This window comes from Triticum urartu, chromosome 3 (assembly GCF_003073215.2).
Source record: "Triticum urartu cultivar G1812 chromosome 3, Tu2.1, whole genome shotgun sequence".
Lineage (NCBI taxonomy): Eukaryota > Viridiplantae > Streptophyta > Magnoliopsida > Poales > Poaceae > Triticum > Triticum urartu.
The window spans coordinates 664,111,676-664,132,296 of NC_053024.1; the positions used below are offsets into that span (position 1 = coordinate 664,111,676).

A 20,621-nucleotide genomic window follows, 5' to 3' on the forward strand; every position below is an offset into this window, starting at 1 on the left:
CATAGATATGACTTGGAGCACAAGGTTCTTGCGATCTTGCACGCGGAGGAAGAATATTGGCGCCGTAGGGGCGGGATAAAGTGGGTGACGAAGGGTGACGCTAACACAGCTGATTTCCACGCTTATGCTAACGGTAGGAAGCGTAAGAGCTCGATCCTCCGTCTACAGTCAGATCAGGGCCTCCTTCTCTCTCAGGGTGACATTGCTTGTCACATCTACGACTATTTTGTCGGTCTATTAGGTACGACGGACGAGAAAATGCTTAGTATCCATGAGGATTTGTGGGATCCCCAGGATAAGGTGTCCCCGCAGCAGAATGAGTGCGTGGCGCTCTCGTTTCTCCCAGAAGAAGTTGACGCCGCCCTAATGGGTATGAAGAAAGGCACGGCCCCATGTCCTGATGGATGGCCTGTCGAATTCTTCTGTAGGTTCTGGCCAATGCTTCGACCCATCTTCCTTGATATCGTGAATGGGTTTGCATTAAGAATGGTAGATGTCTCTCGCCTCAACTACGGGGTCATTAGCCTTATTCCAAAGGTCAAAGGGGCTGACTGCATCAAACTTTTCAGACCCATCACGCTGATCAACGTGCCCTTCAAGATTTGCGCCAAAGCCTACGCGACCCACCTGGCACCTGTTGCTCAGCGGGTTACTCTTAGAAGTCAGACGACTTTTCTCAAAGGACGGAACATTCTGGAGGGCCCTATCACCCTCCACGAGATAGTCCATGAGCTTAAATTGAAAAAGCAGCAAGGGGTGTTGCTCAAGCTCGATTTTTAGAAAGCCTATGATATTGTAAACTGGGAGTTTGCACGGTAAGTCCTCCTGAAAAAGGTTTTGACGCGGGTTTCATACATCGTATCATGAACCTGATTAATAGTGGACAAATGACTGTCTCGATTAATGGTGAGGTGGGCAGATTCTTCCATAACAAAAAAGGCCTGAGACAGGGGGATCCCGTGTCTCCGCTCGTTTTAAATTTTGTTGCCGATGCTCTATCTGCTATGGTGCCTAAGGCTCGCTCGGCAGGGCACATCAAAGGGTTGGTGTCCCATCTGATTCCGGGCGGGGTTACGCACCTGCAGTACGCTGACGACACGATGCTTCTTTTTGAGCCTGACGACGTTAGTATTGCCTCGATCAAGCTATTGTTGCTTGCATTCGAACTCTTATCTGGGATCAAAATCAATTTCCTTAAGAGCGAGGTCATAACCATGGGGATGGATGATCAAGAGAGTACGAGAGTGGCAAATCTGCTAAACTGCAAGCTAGGGAGCCTGCCAATCAAATACCTTGGCCTGCCGGTTTCCCATAGCCGGATTTCCATTAAGGAGTGGGAACCCCTATATGGAAAGGTCGCGGGTAGAGTGAGCCCGTGGCGAGGGAGGTTTATCTCTTCTGCGGCAAAACTTATCCTCACTAACTCTAGCCTTTCTTCTTTGCCAATGTTCACCATGGGAATGTTCTTGTTAGCGGATGGGGTTCACGCTAAACTGGACACGCTCCGCTCCCGTTACTTTTGGGAAGGAACCGGAATTAAGAGGAAGTACCACCTTGTCAAATGGGTAGCGGTATGCCGCCCAAAGAAATTTGGTGGTATTGGGATCCTAAATTCAAAACTCATGAATGTAGCCCTACTGTCTCGTTGGTGGTGGAGACTAGCCCAAAACGAGTCGGGGCTCTGGGCTGATCTCCTGAAAGCTAAATATTTTCTGAATAGTAACGTTTTCTCTGCTAAACGCTCGGGATCCCCATTCTGGAATGGGATCCAAGCGGTGCGACCATCGTTCACCTTAGGGGCAAAGTTTCAGGTCTGGGATGGCTAGTCCACTCGGTTTTGGCTAGACGCCTGGATTGGCACCTCTCCGCTGTGGCAGAGCCATCCTGCTGCCTTCCAGGTTGCTGCAAACACGGAGCTGATGGTGGGTGAGGCACTCCGGACCTCACCCCCTTCAGTAAACTTCCTCCGAACGCTTCTTCCTCACGAGGAAGTAGAGTGGAACCAAATTCTGGACATGATAGGCGAGGACACCACTGGCCAGGGAGCGGATGAGGTCTCCTGGCAACTCTCGTCCTCCGGAGCGTTCTCGGTAAATACACGCTTCACCGCAAGTCTGTATAAAACTATATGCTTTGATCAACTTATCAAAGCGTATATTTCAACTCCGAGATGCTTGTACCAGTCCATAGATGGATCGCTGGAGCTTGCATATTTTATTAGTACCTTTAGGATTGACAAAACCTTCTAGTTGCATCATATACAACTCTTCTTTAATAAATCCATTAAGGAATGCAGTTTTGTTTATCCATTTGCCAGATTTCATAAAATGCGGCAATTGCTAACATGATTCGGACAGACTTAAGCATAGATACGAGTGAGAAACTCTCATCGTAGTCAACACCTTGAACTTGTCGAAAACCTTTTTGCGACAATTCTAGCTTTGTAGGTAGTAACACTACTATCAGCGTCCGTCTTCCTCTTGAAGATCCATTTAATCTCAATGGCTCGCCGATCATTGGGCAATTCAATCAAAGTCCATACTTTGTTCTCATACAAGGATCTCATCTCAAATTTCATGGCCTCAAGCCATTTCGCGGAATCTGGGCTCGTCATCGCTTCCTCATAGTTCGTAGGCTCGTCATGGTCAAGTAACATGACCTCTAGAATAGGATTACCGTACCACTCTGGTGCGGATCTCACTCTGGTTTACCTACGAGGTTCGGTAGTAACTTGATCTGAAGTTACATGATCATCATCATTAACTTCCTCACTAATCGGTGTAGTAGTCACAGGAACAGATTTCTGTGATGAACTACTTTCCAATAAGGGAGCAGGTACAGTTACCTCATCAAGTTCTACTTTCCTCCCACTCACTTCTTTTGAGAGAAACTCCTTTCTAGAAAGGATCCATTCAAAGCAACGAATATATTGCCTTCGGATCTGTGATAGAAGGTGTACCCAACATTTTCTTTTGGGCATCCTATGAAGATGCACTTCTCCGATTTGGGTTAGAGCTTATCAGGTTGAAACTTTTTCACATAAGCATTGCAACCTCAAACTTTGAGAAACGACAGTTTAGGTTTCTTGCCAAAGCATAGTTCATACGGTGTCGTCTCAACGGATTTAGATGGTGCCCTATTTAACGTGAATGCAGCTGTCTCTAATGCATAACCCCAAAACGATAGTGGTAGATCGGTAAGAGACATCATAGATCGCACCATATCTAATAAAGTATGGTTATGACGTTTGGACACACCATTATGCTGTGGTGTTCCAGGCGGCGTGAGTAGTGAAACTATTTCACATTGTTTTTAACTGAAGGCCAAACTCGTAACTCAAATATTTTACTTCTGCGATCATATCATAGAAACTTTTATTTTTGTTACGATGATTCTCCACTTTACTCTGAAATTCTTTGAACTTTTCAAATGTTTCCGACTTGTGTTTCATCAAGTAGATATACTCATATCTGCTCAAATCATCTGTGAAGATCAGAAAATAATGATACCTGCCACGAGCCTCAATATTCATCGGACCACATACATCAGTATGTATGATTTCCAACAAATCTGTTGCTTGCTCCATTGTTCCGGAGAATGGAGTCTTAGTCATCTTGCCCATGAGGCATGGTTCGCAAGCATCAAGTGATTCCAAAAGCCCATCAGCATGGATTTTCTTCATGCGCTTTACACCAATATGACCTAAACGGCAGTGCCACAAATAAATTGCACCATCATTATTAACTTTGCATCTTTTGGTTTCAATATTATGAATATGTGTATCACTACGATCGAGATCCAACGAACCATTTTCATTGGGTGTGTAACCATATAAGGTTTTATTCATGTAAACAGAACAACAATTTATTCTCTTACTTAAATGAATAACCGTATTGCAATAAACATGATCAAATCATATTCATGCTCAACGCAAACACCAAATAACACTTATTTAGGTTCAACACTAATCCCAAAAGTATAGGGAGTGTGCGATGACGATCATATCAATCTTGGAACCACTTCCAACACACATCGTCACTTCACCCTTAACTAGTCTATGTTCATTCTGCAACTCCCGTTTCGAGTTACTACTCTTAGCAACTGAACCAATATCAAATACCGAGGGGTTGCTATGAACACTAGTAAAATACACATCAATAATCTGTATATCAAATATACCTTTGTTCACTTTGCCATCCTTCTTATCCGCCAAATACTTGGGGCAGTTCCGCTTCCAGTGACCAGTCCCTTTGCAGTAGAAGCACTTAGTCTTAGGCTTAGGACCAGACTTGGCTTCTTCACTTGAGCAGGAACTTGCTTGCCGTTCTTCTTAAAGTTTCCCTTCTTCCCTTTGCCCTTTTCTTAAAACTAGTGGTCTTGTCTACCATCAACACTTGATATTTTTCTTGATTTCTACCATCGTCGATTTCAGCATTACGAAGAGCTTGGGAATCGTTTCCGTTATCCCTTGCATATCATAGTTCATCACGAAGTTCTACTAACTTGGTGATGGTGACTAGAGAATTCTGTCAATCACTATTTTATCTGGAAGATTAACTCCCACTTGATTCAAGCGATTGTAGTACCCAGACAATCTGAGCACATGCTCACTGCTTGAGCTATTCTCCTCCATCTTTTAGCTATAGAACTTGTTGGAGACTTCATATCTCTCAACTCGGGTATTTGCTTCAAATATTAACTTCAACTCCTGGAACATCTTATATGGTCCATGACGTTCAAAACGTTTTTGAACTCCCGATTCTAAGCCGTTTAAGCATGGTGCACTAAACTATCAAGGAGTCATCATATTGAGCTAGCCAAATATTCATAACATCTGCATCTGCTCCTGCAATAGGTTTGCCACCTAACGGTGCATCAAAGACATAATTCTTCTGTGCAGCAATGAGGATAAACCTCAGATTACGAATCCAATCCGCATCATTGCTACTAACATCTTTCAACTTAGTTTTCTCTAGGAACATATCAAAAATAAAACAGGGGAGGTAAACGAGCTATTGATCTACAACATAGATATGCTAATACTACCAGGACTAAGTTCATGATAAATTAAAGTTCAATTAATCATATTACTTAAGAACTCCCACTTAGATAGATATCCCTCTAATCCTCTAAGTGATCACGTGATCCAAATCAACTAAACCTTGTCCGATCATCACGTGAGATGGAGTAGTTTCAATGATGAACATCACTATGTTGATCATATCTACTATATGATTCACGCTCGACCTTTCGGTCTCCGTGTTCCGAGGCCATATCTGCATATGCTAGGCTCATCAAGTTTAACCTGAGTATTCTGCGTGTGCAAAACTGGCTTGCACCCGTTGTAGATGGACGTAGAGCTTATCACACCCGATCATCACGTGGTGTCTGGGCACGACGAACTTTGGCAACGGTGCATACTCAGGGAGAACACTTTTATCTTGAAATTTAGTGAGAGATCATCTTATAATGCTACCGCCGAACTAAGCAAAATAAGATATATAAAAGATAAACATCACATGCAATCAAAATATGTGACATGATATGGCCATCATCATCTTGTGCCTTTGATCTCCATCTCCAAAGCATCGTCATGATTTCCATCGGCACCGGCATGCCACCATGATCTCCATCATCTTGATCTATATCAATGTGTCGTCACATGGTCGTCTCGCCAACTATTGCTCTTGCAACTATTGCTATCGCATAGCGATAAAGTAAAGCAATTATTTGGCTCTTGCATCTTATGCAATAAAGAAACAACCATAAGGCTTCTGCCAGTTGCCGATAACTTCAACAAAACATGATCATCTTATACAACAACTTATATCTCATCACGTCTTGACCATATCACATCACAACATGTCCTGCAAAAACAAGTTAGACGTCCTCTACTTTGTTGTTGCAAGTTTTACGTGGCTGCTACGGGCTTTAGCAAGAACCGTTCTTACCTACACATCAAAACCACAACGATAGTTTGTCAAGTTGGTGCTGTTTTAACCTTCGCAAGGACCGGGTGTAGTCACACTCGGTTCAACTAAAGTTGGAGAAACTGACACCCGCTAGTCACCTGTGTGCATAGCACGGCGGTAAAATCAGTCTCGCGTAAGCGTACGCGTAATGTCGGTCCGGGCCGCTTCATCCAACAATACCGTCGAACCAAAGTGTGACATGCTGGTAAGCAATATGACTTATATCGCACAACTCACTTGTGTTCTACTCGAGCATATTACATCAACGCATAAAACCTGGCTCGGATGCCACTGTTGGGGAACGTAAAAATTTCAAAAATTTCCTACGCACACGCAAGATCATGGTGATGCATATCAACGAGAGAGGAGAGTGTTGTCTACGTACCCTCATAGACCGAAAGCGGAAGCGTTAGCACAACGCGGTTGATGTAGTCGTACGTCTTCCCGGCCCGACCGATCAAGCACCGAAACTACGGCACCTCCGAGTTCTAGCACACGTTCAGCTCGATGACGATCCCCAAACTCCGATCCAGCAAAATGTCGGGGAAGAGTTCCGTCAGCACAACGACGTGGTGACGATCTTGATGTTCTACCGTCGCAGGGCTTCGCCTAAGCACCACTGCAATATTATCGAGGATTATGGTGGAAGGGGGCACCGCACACGGCTAAGAGATCAATGATCAATTGTTGTGTCTTTGGGGTGCCCCCTGTCCATGTATATAAAGGAGTGGAGGAGGGGGAGGGCCGGCCCTCTCTATGGCGCGCCCTAGGGGAGTCCTACTCCCACCGGGAGTAGGATTCCCCTTTCCTAGTAGAACTAGAAGCCCTTCCAAGTAGTAGGAGTAGGAGGGAAGGAAAGGGAAGGGAAAAAGAGAAGGAAGGAAGGGGGCGCCCCCCTCCCTAGTCCAATTTGGACCAGCCCATGGGGAGGGGTGCGGCCACCCTTTGAGGCCTTTCTCTCCTTTCCCGTATGGCCCATTAAGGCCCAATACGAATTCCCGTAACTCCCTGATACTCCCGAAAATACCCGAATCACTCGGAACCTTTCCGATGTCCGAATATAGTCGTCCAATATATCGATCTTTACGTCTCGACCATTTCGAGACTCCTCGTCATGTCCCCGATCTCATCCGGGACTCCGAACTCCTTCGGTACATCAAAACACATAAACTCATAATATAATTGTCATCGAACTTTAAGCGTGCGGACCCTACGGGTTCGAGAACAATGTAGACATGACCGAGACACGTCTCCGGTCAATAACCAATAGCGGAACCTGGATGCTCATATTGGCTCCCACATATTCTACGAAGATCTTTATCGGTCAGACCGCATAACAACATACGTTGTTCCCTTTGTCATCGGTATGTTACTTGTCCGAGATTCGATCGTCGGTATCTCAATACCTAGTTCAATCTCGTTATCGGCAAGTCTCTTTACTCGTTCCGTAATACATCATCCTGCAACTAACTCATTAGTTGCAATGCTTGCAAGGCTTAAGTGATGGCCCAGAGATACCTCTCCGACAATCGGAGTGACAAATCCTAATCTCGAAATACGCCGACCCAACAAGTACCTTCGGAGACACCTGTAGAGCACCTTTATAATCACCCAGTTACGTTGTGACGTTTGGTGGCACACAAAGTGTTCCTCCGGTAAACGGGAGTTGCATAATCTCATAGTCATAGGAACATGTATAAGTCATGAAGAAAGCAATAGCAACAAACTAAATGATCAAGTGCTATGCTAACGGAATGGGTCAAGTCAATCACATCATTCTCCTAATGATGTGATCCCGTTAATCACATGACAACTCATGTCTATGGTTAGGAAACATAACCATCTTTGATCAACGAGCTAGTCAAGTAGAGGCATACTAGTGACACTCTGTTTGTCTATGTATTCACACATGTATTATGTTTCCGGTTAATACAATTCTAGCATGAATAATAAACATTTATCATGATATAAGGAAATAAATAATAACTTTATTATTGCCTCTAGGGCATATTTCCTTCAAAATATCCCTAAACCCTAAATATAAGACGTTGCAAGTGCATCTACAAAGACAGGTAGAAAATCTCCTTCAGCATTCTCCTCGTCCTTAGGGCAGTCCGACCATGGCACGGGCCGCCCAACTTTGCTTTTTTGTCATCTTCTTCACCTCCCACCTTCGTCTTATCTCGGCTATGCGGGCACGAAGGGCTTCGTCCGACGAAGCTCGCGGGCTACCGAAGACGAGCCAGCAGTCTCGTCCGGCGGGCTTGTCGCGCCTCCTTTTCCGATTGGTGGCGGCTCATGGAGGCGCATATGGCCTCCATTTCAGCGCCCAACAGTGCGGAGGCAAGGTGCCACCTAAATGTTCCCGTCGGCACAGTGGTGTTGCCCCATGCGGTGGTCACCGTATCGGCGAGGCCTTTGTAACGCATTGAGATACACTGGCCAAGTGTCATTTGGGCAACGGATGCCCGCTGGATCGCGGAAGATCAAGGGAGGGCACAAGCCTCCCGGGAGCGTCGGAGAGCAGCACAGACGGCCCTACTCCTCGTGGTTGTAAGACATGAGCTCACGGTCCTTGGATCGGGGCATCTCAGAGTCAAATCCAGTGTCCACCATGGAGAGATCACTGAAGCTCATCGGAAAGGAGCTTGGTACTGTGGGAGGGAGAGGAATACTGTTATGGTTTCGTCCGGAGTGGATTGGGTCCAATTTATGTGGGCTCAAAGTGGGCCAGAGCAGGCCTGGTCCGACATGCGGGGCATGTCCGGGCGCATCCGGGGAGTCTCCATATCCACCCCATATATGGACTGAGAAGTGTCGGACAGTCCGGACGTTTGGACCGGTTATGGGAAGCCCGGTTGGGTTCCATTTTTTCATCCGGGCATTGACTGAGCAGCCCGCTCGGGTGTTTGGAGCAGGTCTGGGCGGGTATGGTTGGTACGAAGGTGCTCGGTGACAAGTGCATCATTGACCGCCTTAATAGCCGCATGCACGAGTGCGGGCAGCCGGGCACGAGGATGTTCATGTGCCGGTGGGTGTATGTGATCACAAAAAATCTCTACTCCTAATGGAGCAGTTGGTAGTCTCCGCCGGTCAATTTTCGTCCCACCACTTTCGTCCGGGTTTTTTTCGTAGGTTAACCATCGTAGATTTTTTTCGGTCCTCCTCCCACCTTCCACGATCCCCTTGCACCTAAGAAAAAAACGACCGACAACCCATCGCACGAACCAGGGAGCGAAGCCCCCTCGCACAAACGAGGCTGCTCTCCCTCCGCAAACCCTAGCCGCCGCACAAGGGAAGAGACGAGGGACGGCAGGATGCACGCTGCGCCGAGACGTGTCCGCCGCCGGCCTCTCCGCACCCCATTCCCCACCTCCTCCAGTCCTCACCTACAGCTGCTCCTCCGCGACGGCAGCAGCCCTCCAGGTGCCGCCGGCCCAAGCACGCCGCCTGCTTTGCATGCGCCGCCGCCAGCCCACGCACACCGGTCAAGGCCTTGCCCCAGGCCACGGTTGGGCGCCGTGATCACTCATCTCCTCTCTGTGGCACCATCTCTCTCAGATCCAGGCTGCTCAACACTGTCGAGCCCCAACCAGAGCGCCCGTGCCTCACTGTCCTCGTGCGTCGTGACACTGTTTTCACCCCGTAGCCTAGGCTACGCGGGCTGACAGCCGTCGCCGCCATCCTCACTATCATGTGTTGTGGCGTCCGTGTTGTTTTTAGAGCTTGAAGCAAGCAGAACATTGAATATATCTTTAGGGCGGAAGATATATTCAAAGTCGTCTCTTGTACTAATGTTCAGGGCAATGGGCGCTTGATATTTTAGGGCGGAAGGCTGAAGCAAAGAAAGCGGCGACTCTTTAGTATATTTTTAGATTTGCGGCTCTTTGAGCTATGCTACATTTGATTCGAGACCCGGATGAGGTCGGTTAAATTAGGATTAAAGTCTGCACAATAACTAGGAATAGCGAACAAGCAAGGCTATTCAGATGAAGTCTGCACTTAATACTATAGGTTTCCTTTTGGGCTCCTGTACAGCTTCGCTAGCATCATAAATTAATTGTGGGATATAATGCACAGTAGTAGCTTCTTCTGTTTATTGTGGAAATCTTCTTAGTTTATAGGTTTCCTTTTCATCTCTTGTACTAATGTGTAGGTATGACATGGTGCTTTTTTTAATCTCTTGCGGATGTCAATATTTTTTCTACAGTTACATATATACAACTAAATCATAAAGGATTTTATTTTTGATTAGGTACACCATAGAATAGTCTCACATGTTGGTTTATTTATTACCCTGTTTAAATATCAACCAACATGCTTGTCAAAATTATAATTTGTTATCTGCTTGCCTCAAGGCAATATTCTCCCAAGATATCTCTGTGTGTGTGTGTGTGTGCTTGGACAGAAACACTCCCATACCCGAGGTCTCAGTTAATGTACTGCTATTGAATTCTTCTGTCACTTTTGATACAAAGCTATAGCTATACTTTCATTTGCCAAGAAGATAAAATAGGTTAAATACTGTGATTTAGTTACTTTCAGATTTTGGTATCTTTTGAGAAGTGCTCCACAAATATGAACGAAAGGAGCTTGTATTTGAGGTAATAGTCTAGGAAGTTTTATTTAAGATATCATCCGTGTCAACGAAAAATAGTCCGGCCCAACCAATGGATGGATGGGGATGAAACTCTAGACCAACACCCACCCATGGATGGATGGGGATGGGGCGACGACGGCAGAGGCGGCGGCCTTCTCTCGGTGCTTGCTGATGTGGTGGACATCGACGCCGGTGAAGGGTTGCAGCACGTAGACATCAAAGGTACTGACGCCCTCCATCCTCCTCCCCTCGCCTCTCCTCCCCTCAGCTCATCTTCTTCTTCTGGATTTTTTGATTTGATCCGTGCGGTTGGTTTCTGCAGGCTGCGGGTGTGACGGAGGAGCACCATGGCGGGCGTGCAGGCCATGGCTCGCTATGGAAGGCCCTTCCCTTCCCTCTCTCTATTCGGGCCATGCTCAGGCAGTCTTTTCTCTTCTCTTCCCACAAAAAAGTCTTTTCTCTTCACGATCTGAACATGTTGGAGGCCATTATTTCTCCTCTGCCATAGTTTGCTGCTGCTGCCATGTTAACTGAGAGTTGGTAGCCAATATCAAGTGATTTGGAATTTTTGTTGATTTGAACCGTAAATGTGATGATTTATCACAATTGTCATATGATCACAATTTCTCCTCTGCCATTATTCGTGCCTTTGTTAATACTTGCTTACTTCTGAAACCAGGTATCTGAATTTGAGGTGATCGTTTTCTTGCTTACTTCTGAATCCCGGTATCTGATTTTGAGGTGATGGTTCTCCATATTACATTGCTATGTTAATCCCTTACCTTAGCTGTTACTCTTCCCTTTGTCAGGTTCTATTTTAACATTGGTTATTCTTTGGGGGATTTTTTATGGATTAATCCAGTTCCAACCGTTAATCTAGACACTAAGTTGAGAGATGCAATATTCATCAACATGTTTATAGGCTTGTTGGTAGCAGAATCTGCATAGAATTGTAAAAAAATTATCTTGTATAAAGACTTAGCTATGGTGCTTGGCACATAATTTTTTTATTTTTGCTTCAGAAGGAGTTGTGCAAGATGTCAACATTATTGCGAAGATGAAAAACTTCTACCGAAGGCTAAAAGTTTTATAGTTTGGGGATTCACCGGATGGCTTCCATGAAACATCATCTTTTCTTGAGGTATCCAATGTTTCATATCTGTACCTGCTGCTGCAGTTTCTTAAGAGATATATACATATCAGTTTCATCAGAAAAAATAGGCATGCTTGCTTTGTAAAGGATAGTGACATTTGCCTGATGTTATCTAGTAACCCTTAAAAGGAGGGAAACACCTGTTGTAGCTTTTGTTCATTGACCATTTTTGCTCCTCAAATCCGCTGAAGCTGAATAAAGTATCTTATTCAAGATTTCCTTGCTCCAGTAGATCTGAAAGTAGTAGTTTAAGACCTTCATGTCTATAGCAATGTTGATGCCATTGATATATTATGGGAACTGCTTTGAGCAAAAATAATCTAAGTGATATATCTTTCGTAACATCTTGTTACAAAGAAGAGCATGGAGTGGCGACGGTTATAGCAGGAGCAGGGCAGCCACAGCTTCTCCTTATTACAAAAACTTTCAGAAACGAAGGGAAGATAGCCTATAAAGCGAGGACAAAATATGTCTGGTCAGGGACTACCAAAAATTAAATACGTGCCATCTACTTCGATTCTGGTATATGCCTCTCTTTCTTCTATCATTTATTGTTGCTTTGTTTCAACTTTCTTCTGTAGATTTTACAGCACGCAAGTTTCAGTGTCCCAAAGTTGGTTTCAAAACTTCAGATCCACAAGATTGATAAGATGTGATATATTTTTGTGATGTTTAACTCGGTTGTCCCTGTTTACTTAGGAGTGGAGTTCCAACTCTGCCGATATAACAAGATTAAGTGGTAACAGTTGAAACTCTTTTGCATGTAAATGTTTAACTGAATTATTTAATGTGGTCTAAACTTCTTTAGCTTGCAACTATTTAATCAAATTATTTTATGTGAGCTATCACAGTGACACCATACCTTGAGTACCACTTAGTACATATATATGAAAAGATTATGATAATTGACCTTTCATTATCGGATCTCATGGCAATCATGATATTCTGGCCCTGTTCGGCAAATCGCCACGGAGCGGAGCCAGCAGAGCGGCCTTCCAGCCACTCCTCAAATTAGAACTAGATCCTGCTCCGCTCCGGCGTGGAGTTGGAGAGTGGAGAGAGTCCAAACAGCCCCTCTATTTTGCAGCTTCAAATTTAAGATATAGTATTTGCTTCACCAGCTATATAATTGTACTGATACAACTGGAACACCATAGTTAGATTTACCATAAAAATATATTCTAAGCATAGTTTTATTACATTTTAGAATTATGACTGCAGTGGTATTTTGTCCTTTTTAATGTCAGGTTTGATGCATAAAAACGATGTGGTGTATTTGTTATGTGCCATTCTGCTCAAGAACCTCTATTTTGCAGCTTCAAATTTAAGATATAGTATTTGCTTCACCAGCTATATAATTGTACTGATACAACTGGAACACCATAGTTAGATTTACCATAAAAATATATTCTAAGCATAGTTTTATTACATTTTAGAATTATGACTGCAGTGGTATTTTGTGACTTGTGAGTGTCAGGTTTGATGCATAAAAACAATGTGGTGTATTTGTTATGTGCCATTCTGCTCAAGAACCTCATCCCCATCATGCATTTTTTTCCTTTCATTTGAGTTAGTAAAGTGGTTTCTGAATCAGTTCGAAGTTTCCCTTTCATTCTCAATGCGGTCGGACCTGATTAAATAGCCTGTTCTTCCTTCTTCGGGTAAGATATGGAAATCTGTATTACGCTAATTAGGAGAAGCAAATCATCCACCTTCCGTACCTAAACTGATTCTTCGTTCTTCGGTTATGTCTTACAAAGCTGTACTACGCGAATTGGTTGAAGCAAGCAGTAATTCTGTACCATACAATTAGCAAGGAAGGCTGCACCAATCTCTGATCTGGGTTGTTAGTGTCTGCCCATTCATGGATTGGCATTCATCACTTTGGCAATCATCCATGGTTCTTATGAATTGTAACTGATTTGAAATGAATGCCTAATCTAATTTTATATGCAATTATGATCAGTTTGAATCGCACCAACTAGCATAGCTATTGAAGATCCATTTATTCGTTTACCTCCGTCTAAAATTTCGAGCTTTTCTATAATTTCTCCATATTAACAGATTATATAACATTAGTTTGGACACTGAAGTTACACAACTGCAGACTATGAACCTGAGATGCACTGCACGGAGGCTGAATTTTACCAAAGTAACTCTGGCCCTTGCAACTGTAAGGTCTGTTCTTCCTCTACAATCCTCTAGGTTCCTATTTTCAATGTTATTCAATGATGTATGAACATTGCTCGGATTGTTGGATTCTTTGATGTTATTTGTTGGATTCAATGATGCATGAACAGAGCTGAAACACAACACTTCCCAATTTCGACTGAACAACACAACACCAGATTGCAGTGTTCTTAAAGCCAATAGCTTTCTTCATGCAAAGAACAAAGGGTTCATAATGATGCAGTGATGAAAAAAATAATCTGAGTACATATTGACCTTCTCACTGATCATGGAAAGAGGTAACCAAGGTTTTTGATTGGCCACACATTAGTATTATGGTAGTTTTGACAAACATGGTGAGAGTAAGTTATGCAGACATCATGCTTCTTAGGTTCAATTATATTGTTGTATGTTTTGTGCTTAACAGTGCAATTTTTAGCCTCCTTAGCCAAGCACCTTGGAAAGGATGGAAAGGATTCTGGTGGAAGGATGATGAGAAGCTGGGCATGGCCAGTTGCACCAAAGCATGAGAAGGCTGTGAGAGAGGTGGTGGAGATGGTGAAGATATCTTGTCCGATGGAAGAACAAGGTAACCAGATCAGATGTACCATAGGCTTTATTTCCTCACAACGACCATTTATGCAATTTTCTATTGACATATACCATTGGGGAAAGGAAATCTTCACATGAATTTTTACAATACCTTCTGTTATGTTGTAAACGTGTTGGTAGTACCATGTATCATCTGGCATTTAAAGAATAATTAATTGTAATGTGGCATTATCTGTCACTAGATACGGATTTGCCTTTTGTTTCTGTTTTGTCAGGAAGAATCATGCATGAGAAGGATAAAGCTCTTTCCTGTATCGTTTTTTATATCTGGGAAGATTATTACTGGTTGTGCCGCCATGACATGTGTGAATGAGGTAAAAGCAAAGAAATCAGAGAAATGGTTGTAGCCAAAGTCAGACATATTCATTAAGTCTCCTAGGAAGATCTCCTTCGTCTCTTTCATATTTCATATCCACGGGTCACATGGAGGGTGATAGCTTTGAAGTGTATGCAAGGTTTACGAGTCGATGAGTCGTTCTGAGGTTGAGACTCATAGACTAGTCGTCCTTGGACTCATAATCCATGAGTGTACGATAGTGTACAATGTGTGGTATGTAGCTTCAACATTTTTAGGTGCTGGTAATTTTTGCTGCCATTGGCCCATAGCGTTTATCTGCTTCCTTCTACATAAGATAAACATGAGCTATGTTAGTGTCTATCACTTTTTTAAAAGTAGAAACAACTTGGAGAAAAAATATGTTTGGTCTATTAAATTTCTCTATATAAACCGAAGCATGGTTCTGCCAGCCATGAATTTTGCAGTGTAATAATTTTTAGTAAGTCCTTTCCAACCTTTTCGTGTTCATATTTAAGCCTAACTAAATTATGTGGTGCATCATATTTGTGCACATATTAACTACACTCTCCATTCATGAAATTGGGTATAAATTTTGTAACACTATTTAGACCAGGTAAACCCTCGAGCCTGCGCAAGTGGGAGCTATATGCACCAGGCTGCCTCTATTTTTAATCTTGTGGTAGTTAAGCATTTCCAATTTCTAATAAAGAAAGCCTCCAAGTATCTAACCATAGAGTAGTGCTCTCAAGTTACAAGCTAGACTCTTTTGTTATAGAGCTTTCAGGTGTTGCTGCTAAAGAAAGCCTGCCCTTAATAAGTATACAAAGAGCTCCTGTCTACTAGGGCAGCACTCTGGGTACATGGTCGAATGCCACTTCCATGTATCAAAAACAATTTTTTAGCTTGTAAGGACACGTATCCATGAAATTTTATATGCTCAAAATGATACTCCTTGTTGAGGACTAGACATTAACTGAAACATGAATGGTGTTAATCTTTACATTTTGTATGTCTAACTAAGAAGACGGAGGGAACACACAATTCTGAAGTTTTCTGTAACTGTATTATGCATGTGTGTACCTTCCTCTCACTTTCCCTTCCCCTTTCCGTTTGTTAGCTACTCCTTTTTCGCATTTCTACCTCATACGCCCTTTTTCATTTCTACAATTTGCACGGAAGAGAAGTGTGCCAAATAATGGATTCACCATAGTGACAAATCGCAATGTTACTTGTATAGCAGATCACAAACCGAGAATGTTGAGTTTCTGAAAACCATAAGCATGCTATTATAGCAGCTCTGTTCATTTTCTTGTAATGACTAATGCTTTCAGATTCTTCTTGGGCATGAAATATGTAACATCCCAAATTTCCAATTTGGAATGTTTTACATTAGATCATCAATGCATATCATATTTTATTTTGCATTTTGGTTGATCCTAGAAATTCTACGCAACTCAATGACCCACGGAGAGAGTTGGGGATTTCGTTATTTTCATATTTGAGTTTTCTCAAATTTTGAGAATAGGATCATTTGATTTTATTTATTTTATCATCAATTATTTCTATTACAAAAATATGAGAGAGGGAATAAAATGACTTTCTCAAAATAAAGAAATATTGAGGATTTAATAATAAAATCAAATAAGATTTTATTTCGGAGTTTTTCAGTGTTTTATTTGAATTTAGGAAAAATGTGCGTTTTCAAAATTGCATTTAGGTCCCAAATAAATGTTCACCTTGTATGGCTTGATTTTATAATCCCGTGAAAATTTATTTCGGAATTTTTGGAGTCCGTTTAGTATTTCTTTTTATTTTTCTTCCGAGCGGAATAAAAAAAACGAACCGACCTACGGGCCGTGTCCGACTAGGACTCTGGCCCGAGGGGGCCTTTATAAGCCGGGGGAGGCCCAGCCCCAGCCCCAGACAAACCCTAGCCGCGCCCCAGCCCCCGCGCCGCCGCCAGCCGCCGCCGCCTCGCACCCGCGCCGCGCGCCGCCGCCCGCTGCCGCGCCGCCCTGCACCGCCGTCGCCGGACGCCGCCGCCGCCGCCGAGGTTCGCCGCCGCCTCGACTTCCGTGCCAACGTTTTTTAAAAAAATCGGTTTTCGTCGATTTTTTTTTCTAGTTTTGGTTTTTTTAATAGATCAGTTTTTCCGGTTTATTTAATTAGCGAGCGTCCGTCCGTTCGTTCGTTCTAGCGAGCGTTCGTCGTTTTTCTTTTTCTCGGATTAAATCCACGATTTTTTTGATCGCGATTCCTGATCCGATGTTCGTTTTAGTACAACTTTTCGCTCGTTTATCGGAATCAGGCGATTCAAGTGCCTAGAGTTTCGTCTCGAAACCCTCTATCCGTTTAATCAACTTAAACAAGTTTTTGCTACTCTAAAATTTGCCTTAGATCCAGATTAGTAGAACGAAGTTGTTTTCTTTCGCAGTTTGACTTTCGTTGCTTTGTTCGATTTGATTCTTTTTGCCAACCGGAGTTCTTAAGTTGAACCTTCTGGTTAGATCTCTTATTTGAGTTTTACCCGTGCATTAGATGAGTACTTATTGTATGCTTGTTTGTTTGTCTACGATAGAATACCCGGAGTGCGCCGCTTGTTACTTCGAATCGTTAGGTTTCGCGGATCATCAGCAAGACAAGTAACACTTTGATCATACCTTTTCTACTATCCAGTTTTATTGCATTAGATCAATCCTCACACATTGCATGATTAGGATCTAATTAAATTGTGGGATGGGAAGTAGATGAGGTAGTACCTATTACCTGTTATTATCAAACCTTTGAGAGTTACTTCTGCGTTTGCTTATTATGCCATGCTATGCTAGTAGACGTGGATTGGGTGAGTGATATCCATGACAGATGTGAGATTGTTAATTAATGGTTTATCTAAGGTGGCAACTTAAACACACATCTGGGTGGATTGAGGCACCTGGGTATTCCAGGACTTGCCCGTTTTCTTTTGGACCGCCACCCAGGCTCAAAGGGATCATGAGACTATTCATACTAGAAACTTCCGTGTGCAGCCACAAGCAATTATGGGCTCTAGCATAGTTGACTAAGTCGTGCGAACTCTTACAGTGGTAGACTAGCAGATGTAGGGGATGTAGGTGGTACGGTCTACCCGATCGTAAGGTGCTAGCGCTTCTGAAAGACTATGTCTCGGTCATCCGTCTTCTCAAATACCATGTAGTGCGAGAAACCAAACGGAGGCGATCGAGTCTTGTGGAGAAAAGTGCGCAAACCTCTGCAGATTGTAATAAATTAATCATGGTTAGCCGTGTCCCTGGTTATGGACATCTTGAGTATCTAGTACTTGGATTTTCATGTGAATCTCAACATGTTACTCTAAATTAATATTGTTGGGTTTTAATGTTGATGCTTAATTGGAATTGAGAATGCTGTCAACCATTCTCAATGTTTAACAACTACCATGATAGTTAAATAAATTTATTCCTTTGAAGTAGGGAAAAATTGGCTTTACGCAAAACTGTAACCATAGAGCTTTCCACCAGCCAAATATGCATATAGTATAGCTGTTTTATTCCATTACTCTCTATGTGTTACATTGCCAGCATATTCCATGTGCTGATCCGTTTCGGGCTACAACGTTAATGTTGCAGACTTTTCAGACGACGATTAAGGAGTTTTTAGGTCGTGGTTCTATACTCAGTGATGCCGTTGGAGTTGATGGACTCACTTATCTTCCAAGCCTTCCGTTGTTATCGTTATTAGATGGCCTTAAGCCATATTTATTGTAATAAGTTCTCTTTTGAGACACTCGATGTAATAAGTGTGTGATTGCTACTCTGCTATAAATCCTCCGAGTACTGTGTGGTGTCAGCATTACTGATCCAGGGATGACACCGGAGCACAGAGATCAGACTGTTTGAGGTCTGGTCGCTACAGAGATGGTATCAGAGCACACGCTGACTGTAGGACACGACCACTAAGCTAAAGACCTAGATCACTATTCACTCTCTTCTCTTCTGACCTCTCATCTTTTCTACTCTTTAAGATGGCGGATGCAAGAAACAAGTTCACACAACCGGATGAAGATACACCCTTTGGGCGACAATTGAAGGAAGTCACTAGATACCTGAACATAGGAGTACCAAGCTTCACAGGAACCTACAACGCCACTTTACCTGAAGAAGAGCGCTGAATGATTCAAGTTCAAGTTCCAGGAAGGACGTTCATGCCAGTCACTGAGCCCATAGAGTTTTCTTTTGATGCACCAACTTGGAGTCTAGGAAAGAGTATGGCAGCTCACATCGCCATGGGACGCATTGGGGAAGTCTACCACAAGGATCTCAAGGATACTATCTACCAGATTTGTGGGCGCCGAGATGAGCACTGGGAGATGATCAGCACCAGGAAGGATAGATCAATTGCATCTTTTATCCAGGAGTTAAACCAGCACATTCGACGACAGGAGAACCAGATGTGCGCCGACATGATAGATCTGAAGAAGGCTAAGACTAGAATCAAGGAACTGGAGGAAGAACTCAAGGCTACACGTGAAGATTATGAAGAGGAAATTGAAGTATTGGTGGAGAAGAATGACGACTTGATCAAGAAGATTGGAATATTTATGGGAGGCCCTACGCCAGTAGATAAAGACGAAGGACCCCAGGAGATTAGCCCGGAAGACTACATCATCATCGACAGCACCGACTCGGAACTAGATAGTAGCGATGATGACTATGTTGATGAAGGTGGATCAGATATCATGGAGTCTGCAATTGAAGAATATTTCTAGTAGACCACCTCATCAGTAGTAGTAGTCCACCATGTAAATATAGTAGTCTGAGCACTTTTGCGATAGATAGATCGATTGTATGCCTTTGTTTGATTGATTGAAGTGAATTGTTTGCTTTTGCCTCATGTGCATATGGGTAGTGTTTTCTCTTTAGACCCCCTCTATTCTTACATCTCATCTTTTCTAAACCCTTAGATGCCTCCGAGACGTGACCCCGGATTTGCCTTTCCACCGGAGCTCACCCAGTTGATCCAGCAGCAGAACACATTGATGCAGTTGCTAGTCCAGAATCAGAATCAGGGGAACAACAACAACAACCCACCACCACCACCGCCACATGTTGACCACTTAGCCCGTTTTCTTAGGCTGAATCCGCCGGTATTTTCCAGTAGCACCGAGCCGATGGTAGCAGATAATTGGCTCCGCAAGACATCTAGGGAGTTGACCACAGCAGGATGCACAGATGCGGAGAAGGTGAAGTTTGCTGCACATCAGCTAGAAGGACCCACAACATCATGGTGGGAGAATTTCACAGCCACTTTCCCAGTTGACACTGTCACATGGGACCAGTTTCAGCAGGCTTTTCGTACTGCACATGTTTCAGTAGGAGCTATGGCCATGAAGAAGCGTGAGTTTCGCAACTTGCGCCAAGGCGGACGGACAGTTGGCCAGTATGTGGAGGAATTTAGTAAGCTAGCACGTTATGCCCAGATGACGTCGCTACGGATGCAGCTAAGCAGTTGAAGTTTCTGGAAGGACTGAATGATGAGTTGAGCATGCAGTTGATGGTAGCAACCTTCAACAACTACCATGATTTGGTAGATCGTGCTCTTATGATTGAAGGGAAGCAACAGCAGATTGAGAACCGCAAGAGGAAGTATGGACAAGGAAAGTACAATTCAGGAGCTCAGCAGAAGCCACGTTTTACCCCTAGACCGGGAGGACATTTTCAGCATACCCATGGAGGAGGTAGCTCGCACAATCACAATGGCACCAAGAATGGTAATGGCAATGGAGGAAGCAACGTCCAGAACCGCACCAACCCATCAACCCCA

The 20,621-nt window shown here is 43.5% G+C and overlaps 2 long non-coding RNA genes across 2 annotated transcripts; one reads left to right on the forward strand and one right to left on the reverse strand.

The window, feature by feature from the left end:
* Positions 1 to 9,175: 9,175 nt before the first annotated feature.
* Positions 9,176 to 14,689, forward strand: LOC125545774. The gene is made up of 5 exons (XR_007300218.1): positions 9,176 to 10,794; positions 10,895 to 11,313; positions 11,595 to 11,713; positions 12,086 to 12,247; positions 13,833 to 14,689. It is a non-coding gene; the product is annotated as an uncharacterized LOC125545774 (long non-coding RNA).
* On the reverse strand, positions 12,295 to 13,835 carry LOC125545775. Its single transcript, XR_007300219.1, has 2 exons — positions 13,029 to 13,835; positions 12,295 to 12,799 (listed from the first exon to the last, which is right to left on the reverse strand). It is a non-coding gene; the product is annotated as an uncharacterized LOC125545775 (long non-coding RNA).
* Positions 14,690 to 20,621: the final 5,932 nt, after the last annotated feature.